Source organism: Stegodyphus dumicola, chromosome 7 (assembly GCF_044657685.1).
Source record: "Stegodyphus dumicola isolate Sdum_Otavi_A_Nest chromosome 7, ASM4465768v1".
Classification (NCBI taxonomy): domain Eukaryota; kingdom Metazoa; phylum Arthropoda; class Arachnida; order Araneae; family Eresidae; genus Stegodyphus; species Stegodyphus dumicola.
This window is the reverse complement of record NC_140774.1, coordinates 95,638,037-95,644,422: the sequence shown is the minus strand read 5'-3', so window position 1 is coordinate 95,644,422 and position 6,386 is coordinate 95,638,037. Positions and strand designations below refer to the sequence as shown.

At 35.9% G+C, this 6,386-nt stretch overlaps 1 long non-coding RNA gene across 1 annotated transcript in view; it reads right to left on the bottom strand.

Annotated features, from left to right (window-relative positions):
- Window positions 1-2,262: 2,262 nt before the first annotated feature.
- The window catches only part of LOC118195386 (uncharacterized), a 59,995-nt gene continuing 55,871 nt past the window's right edge, over window positions 2,263-6,386 (bottom strand). The window contains exon 4 of the long non-coding RNA XR_004759238.2: window positions 2,263-2,720. This is a non-coding gene — a long non-coding RNA (uncharacterized LOC118195386). The remainder of the gene's footprint in view (window positions 2,721-6,386) is intronic.

The following is a 6,386-nucleotide window of genomic DNA, read 5'->3' as shown; positions in this document are numbered from 1 at the left end:
TACGTCCTTTTAAAAACCAACTTCGAAACAGACAACATTGAAATTTAGCAAACTACGCAGTTTCTCTCCATCTAATAACAGATTTTGCGACGGTCAAGTCCTATCATCAAGCTCTAGCTTCCGTCTTTTTTCAGAAATTGTAAAGATAAAAAGGTCGCTTGCAATTTCCTCAGCGGAAATTAGGGTATTGTAATTACGTTTTATCATAGTAACTCTTGTGAGGGCAAAAATGTTTAACTCTTCGTGTGTGTATTCCTTAAAAACTATGCGAACTTCATTTACTGTATTTTCGCTATTTTAATGACTATCATTTCAATGCATGTACAGAAAAAAATAAATCAAATTTAAAAAAGCGTACAAATATAAATGTAAAAAGAGGAAATTAAGGCACTGCAATCAAGTTGTTTTGCTTGTATTCTTCAGTATTAAAAATACAAATGTTTTAATAAAAATGAGCTTTTAAAGACTTTTTTTAAATTCAATTATCTCTTTAGTTTTACAGACTATAATGCGTGTAGGATACATTTTTAAAATCGTTATTAATCTTCGTTTTTTCTATAAAAACTGGTTAGTGGTTTATGCAGTTGAACTTGTCCTAATCTTTATAAAGATCTGTAGACAACAGGAAATTAGAATTAAGAAACTTCTTACTTTAAATAAAAAATTTAGTAGAAAAGTAGGGAAAGTTTTTATTTACCGTACACGTTCTTTCTTAAGATTTTAGTTTTTGAAATCAAGGCCTTCCTGCTTTTGCTATTATCATGCCTTTACTCAACTGCTCTTTTGTATTCCTTTTCTTGCTTTAGGAAAAGAAGAATTTATAAGAAACATATCTTTTTTTTCAAATTTCATTTTCTCTCTTCATTTATTGGGTGACTTAGCAACATTTTCATACACGTGAATAATTTTATATCATCAGAATATCATGTTATTGATCAATGGATGGCAAAAATTAAAGAAAGAACACAAAATGTATGATGCTTATTTTATGTGATAGTTAACAACGCACCTTGCATGCATAGAATTTTACAGGTTATAATAATTCCATCAAGGCATTTGTCTTCAAGAGTTCGTGAATGATCATGTAAGTTACTTTCTAAAATCGATTTTACTCCTGTTAATTGTACTTATGCATGTTTGCAAATTGTGTTTCTTTTGGAATGCATTTTGTGATTACAAATCCTATAAACTTTAATTGTTAATAATGCATGTCTCACTACGGCCCTAAAGCTAATCATCGATTTGGCTATGTGAGTCGAGGCCACTCCCTCAAATCAACTCAAATTCCATAAAAATTTTCTGGCAAACGCAACCAATCATGTCACATGTTCATCAGTAATAAATAGTGCTTTTATAAATTTATTCTCACATTTGATAACATTTTTTTCAACACATTTTGTTCAGATTTAGACTTTTCTTTTGGCAAAACGTTAGCTTATTTAGCAGTCAGAATCTATTTATAAACATTTTTGCTATGCCTCATATTCTTAGTACCATTTCTATGCGAAATTTGATTTTTGATAAAAACCTGAATCTTTAGATACCGTAGTGACTGTTTGCTACTTTTGGGACATGACTATTCGGTATTTTCTTCTATATGTGCTTTGAAATTTAGGACTGTTTAATTCTTTGCTTTGTTATTCTAATTCTGCTGTAATTACGCTTCCTGAAGTAATTTTCCTTTCTACACTACCGAATGGATGGAAAAGGTTTTATTCATATTATCTCAAACTGATCGTTTTATGAAAATTCAGCGAAATTTCATTTTGTTAATTTGCCCAGTTCAAAATTATTTGCTTGAAACCAACCCGAGTTAAATTAAATATTTTAAGGAATGTTTTTATAATGCTGTAGAATGAAAATCGTTCTAAAATCAAATTTGACCATTTAAAAAAGTATTTCTGTATTAATGCACATAGATGATAATCTGCTATACTTTCCCGTCTTTATTTCATACAAATAATGAAAACCATGTCTGTAATTCGGGTTTTATTTATAATTAACATGCGATGACTTCAGAGTTTAAATCTTGATATGAATGAATATCTTTGAAAATAGAGTTCGAGAGTACTTTCCTAAATAATTTTTAGTGAATTAATTCAATATTTAACTAAACAATTCTTTACAGATTATATCAGCAATACATCTTTTCTTTGTATTACTTTTATCTGGAATGCCATTTCATAAATTTCTAATATAAAATAATATTTTCCCTTGGTAATATATTAAATGTAAGGTAATGAGAGGAAAAAACACAGTGAACATTTTTCGTCTTATTGATTTATTCATAATGCACAGTTCTACAACACTAATATAATATTTAACTAGAATAAACGTTGCTGAATAAAATTTCAGATAAGCATTTGTTGGAATAACAAATCGAAACTCTTAATTAAATTATTTAAAAGGTCAAAGATGGAAGTACAAATATATTTGCAGAATGAATAATATTTAGTTTGAGTTAGATCCATCCTCTTAAAAGAAAACATACATGGACAGCTTTTATTCCTTAGGGAAATGTATGCAATTATTCACACAATGGCAACGACAAAAAGGAAACAAAAGGAAGGAAATATATTATTGGGGACAGAGTCTACGCATAAGGATACAGAGAAAAGAACTTGAATATTTGGTTTATTCTTGTAAAATCACTCAGCAAGTAAGGAGATCTTAAATCCATCTTCAGCATGTCATTATCATTTTTCAAAATATCTGAAAACCTAAAAGGAAATTAAAATTAGCTATTGTATGAAACAGTGTACAGCAGAGCTTCGATTATTCAAACGAAACATTTAACTAAGGTAATTAAAAGGTGTTACAGATAAGGTAGGTGAAGCAAGCAAAATTCTTGGTAATCTACCAATTGCTTTTTCCCTAGTGTTCGATGATTTAATTTTTGACTCTCTGAAGAAGCGTTTATACTATGGCTTGAAAATTGTAATTTTAATTGTCGTAAGTGTCAGAACAGCGTTTGCATCTGCTAAAAACTTAGCCATTGTAGTGAGTTACTATAACAAAACGCTAGGCAAATTTTCTATCAAATGCAATATATTTTTTAAACCTGAAGTGGATGTCAAACAATAAAAATTCACGGAATTTGGAAATTACATAGCATATTTCGTTATGATTAGTTAATTTTCTTCATATCAGTTTTGGCATAAAGCTAAAGGCGCGGAAGTTTTCAGCCAAACCCTTTATACCATATTTGTTGATGTAACAAGGTCCCATTTGCTTAGCAACGAAATACTGCTTGTGCCACTTGTGACAGTTATGCCATAGAATGAACGCTCCCAGATGCGGCGAAACATATATAATGTTACGAATTTGGTATTTAAAAAGCTAATGTTAGTTTAATTATAAATTAAATGGTTTTATTTCTCGCGCAGTGCAGCGCGTGACGAATATTAAAAGAAAGCTAAGCTGGAAAAATTAAAAATACAAGAGCGCGTGCGTTAAATAAATAAATATCTCTTTTTGATTTCCAGAAAGTACTGGAAAATTCTAGCGCGTGATTTTAAAATCTTATAAAAGGAGGAAAACATCTCAGTTTGTAGTAGTTGTTTAGTTTGTTGTTGTTTAGAAAACTGATCTTGTTGATTGTAGCGAATTCGCGGATTAGCGTTCTTTAGCTGTTTTGAATTGCGTTCTATTGGATGTTTGAGTAGTTAAAAGATAACTACTGTGAGATATTGTAATACTGCATGATAATTTGAGAAAATTTAAGCATTTTTGTTGTGATAATAATAAATTTTTGTTCATATTTCATCGGACTTGTGCATTCATTTCATAACGAACCCGTACGCACGCAACAATTTTTGGTGTCAGGAGAGGGATTTGAATGCCAATAACAAGAGGGGTGGAAGAACAATTGAGACAGCTCATTACTGCTTTTGCTGCTTTCCAAGAAAAGATGGAAGCTGGCCAAACATCTTTTAAAGAAGAAATGAAATTGGGCCAGGAATCCCTCAAGGAAGAAATGAAAACGGCACAGCACAAATGAAATTGGGCCAGGAATCCGTTAAGGGAGAGATGAAATCTCTTAAAAATGAGATGAAAGCAGGTCAGGACGAAAAGAGAAATTACCTGCGTAATAGAAAATAAATTTGAGGCTATGGAAGGCAGAATAGACGCGGTTGAAACTAAAGTTGGACAAATAGAAGAAAGAGTTTCTTCGGTAAAAGAACAAGTAGAAGAAAGAATTTCTTCTGTAAAAGAACATATAGAAGAGAGAGTTTCTGCCGTCGAACAACAAATTGATGATAGGGTTTCTGCTGCCGTCGCCAAAGAAGTTGCCAGCCTAAAGAAGTGCATAGCGACGGTAGGAAACAATTCTGAAGGTTTCAAATTTTTATCGATGCCTGCTCGTTCCGTTCTGAAACTATCTACATATGATGGGAAGACTTCCTGGCAGGTGAATAGGACACAATTTTCTATCGTGGCGGATGCGAATGGATGGGATTCCCAAGCTAAGGCCTGTCATCTCGCCGCTTCTCTGAGAGCAGACGCAGCGGATATCCTGCAGACGCTTCCCGAAAATCAAAGGCTAGATTTCGAAGCTCTATCCGGCGCTTTGGAGCTGCGCTTCGGCGAGAAATGTTTAAAAGACTACAGCAGGCTCCAATTAAAATCTCGTCAACAGAAGCTCACCGAAACGCTTCAGGAGCTCGCCACGGATGTTGAAAGGCTGTCACATCACGCCTTTTCGGAGTGCCCGACAGAAACAAGGGAAATCCTGTCCCTGCAATATTTCATCGATGGCATCCGGGACCCTGAAATACAGAAAGCACTGCGAATGGCGGATGTTAAAGATCTGAAAAGCGCTTTAGTGTATGCCATGAAATTTGAGGCAGCCCAGCAAGCCACCCGTCGAGACCGCCATCCAGTCAGAGCTGCTCAAGTCCAGGAGCCAGGGGATCAAGTCACTGCTCGTCTAGACGATTTAACTAGACAACTGAACGCCTTGAGACAGAATATTGGTGACAAGAAACCGACCGTAAAGTGCTGGAACTGCGGTGCTGAAGGACACATCCGACGAAACTGCAGAACACCCCAGGGCACGGATGCTAAGACCGCTCCTAACAAACAGCAGGGAAACTAATTAGGGGCCATCTCGCGGGGCGGAGGTTGCCAGATCATGAAAAGCCCCAGTTTAAAGCGCTTTAGATTTCTGCAGTAAGAGGCGGCAGTAATGGACTTTTCATAATAGGACATATTAATGAAGTTCCCTGCAATATGACGATAGATACAGGAGCCAACGTTACCATCATCCGAAAAGATTTGGCTCAACAACTGGGAAGCAAACTTATCTGGACGCCGCCCTGCGTTACCCTACAGACTGTGTCCGGTGAGAAGATCAACATCGATGGAAAAGTAAATGCTAACATCACGTTTGGAAGTGCCGCTTACCATCACACGGCATATGTAGCAGAGATCACTGATTCTTGCATACTCGGATTGGACTTTCTAAGGAAATACAATTTTTCCTTGGACTTTAAAAATAACGAATTGCATTCTACATCTGAGGACATAGCGTTATTTGGAGTCAATGATGAAGTTAAATCTGTCCATAAAATCATAGCACAAGACAATATCACAATACCGGCAAGAACAGAAATTTTACTTCCTGGATCCATAGCCGAAAACAGAAATTTCCGCTACGGCATCATAGAATATCCCAATAACTGTAATAGCCCAAAAGGAGTACTAGTAGCCTCAACACTCGTCGACCTATCCAGAACGGTTATCCCGGTGAGAATCGCCAATGTAACTGAGAAGGGGAGAATTATTAAGAAAGGTGAAGTGGTTGCAGCATGTACTCCAGTAACCACCGTTGAAAGAAAGAGTAACATCCAAGAATCCGTGTCCTCAGAGAGAATTACATCGGAGTTATTGCAGAATGCGCAATTAAACGATAAAGAGAGGAATGCTGCCGATCGCGTCATTAAAGATCTTCAAGTTGTTTTCTCCCACTCGTCTTCTGACGTGGGTCGAACTAGTTTGACACAACATAGAATAGATACCGGCGATCATCCCCCGATCAAGACACATCCAAGACGTCTACCGTTTGCTAAACAGGAAGAGGTGTGAACACTGTTAAAAGATATGAAAGAAAGCGATGTCATCGAGCCTTCAGTAAGTCCATGGGCATCTCCCATCGTCCTAGTCAGAAAGAAAGACGGCTCAACAAGATTTTGCGTCGACTATCGCCGGTTGAATGAGGTTACGAAGAAAGACAGTTACCCTCTTCCTAGAATTGACGACATTCTAGACACTCTTTCTGGCAGCAAGTGGTTTTCAACACTTGATTTAAAAAGTGGGTATTGGCAGGTAGAAATACAGCCTGAAGACCGAGAAAAGACGGCATTTACTACGGGACAAGGGATTTG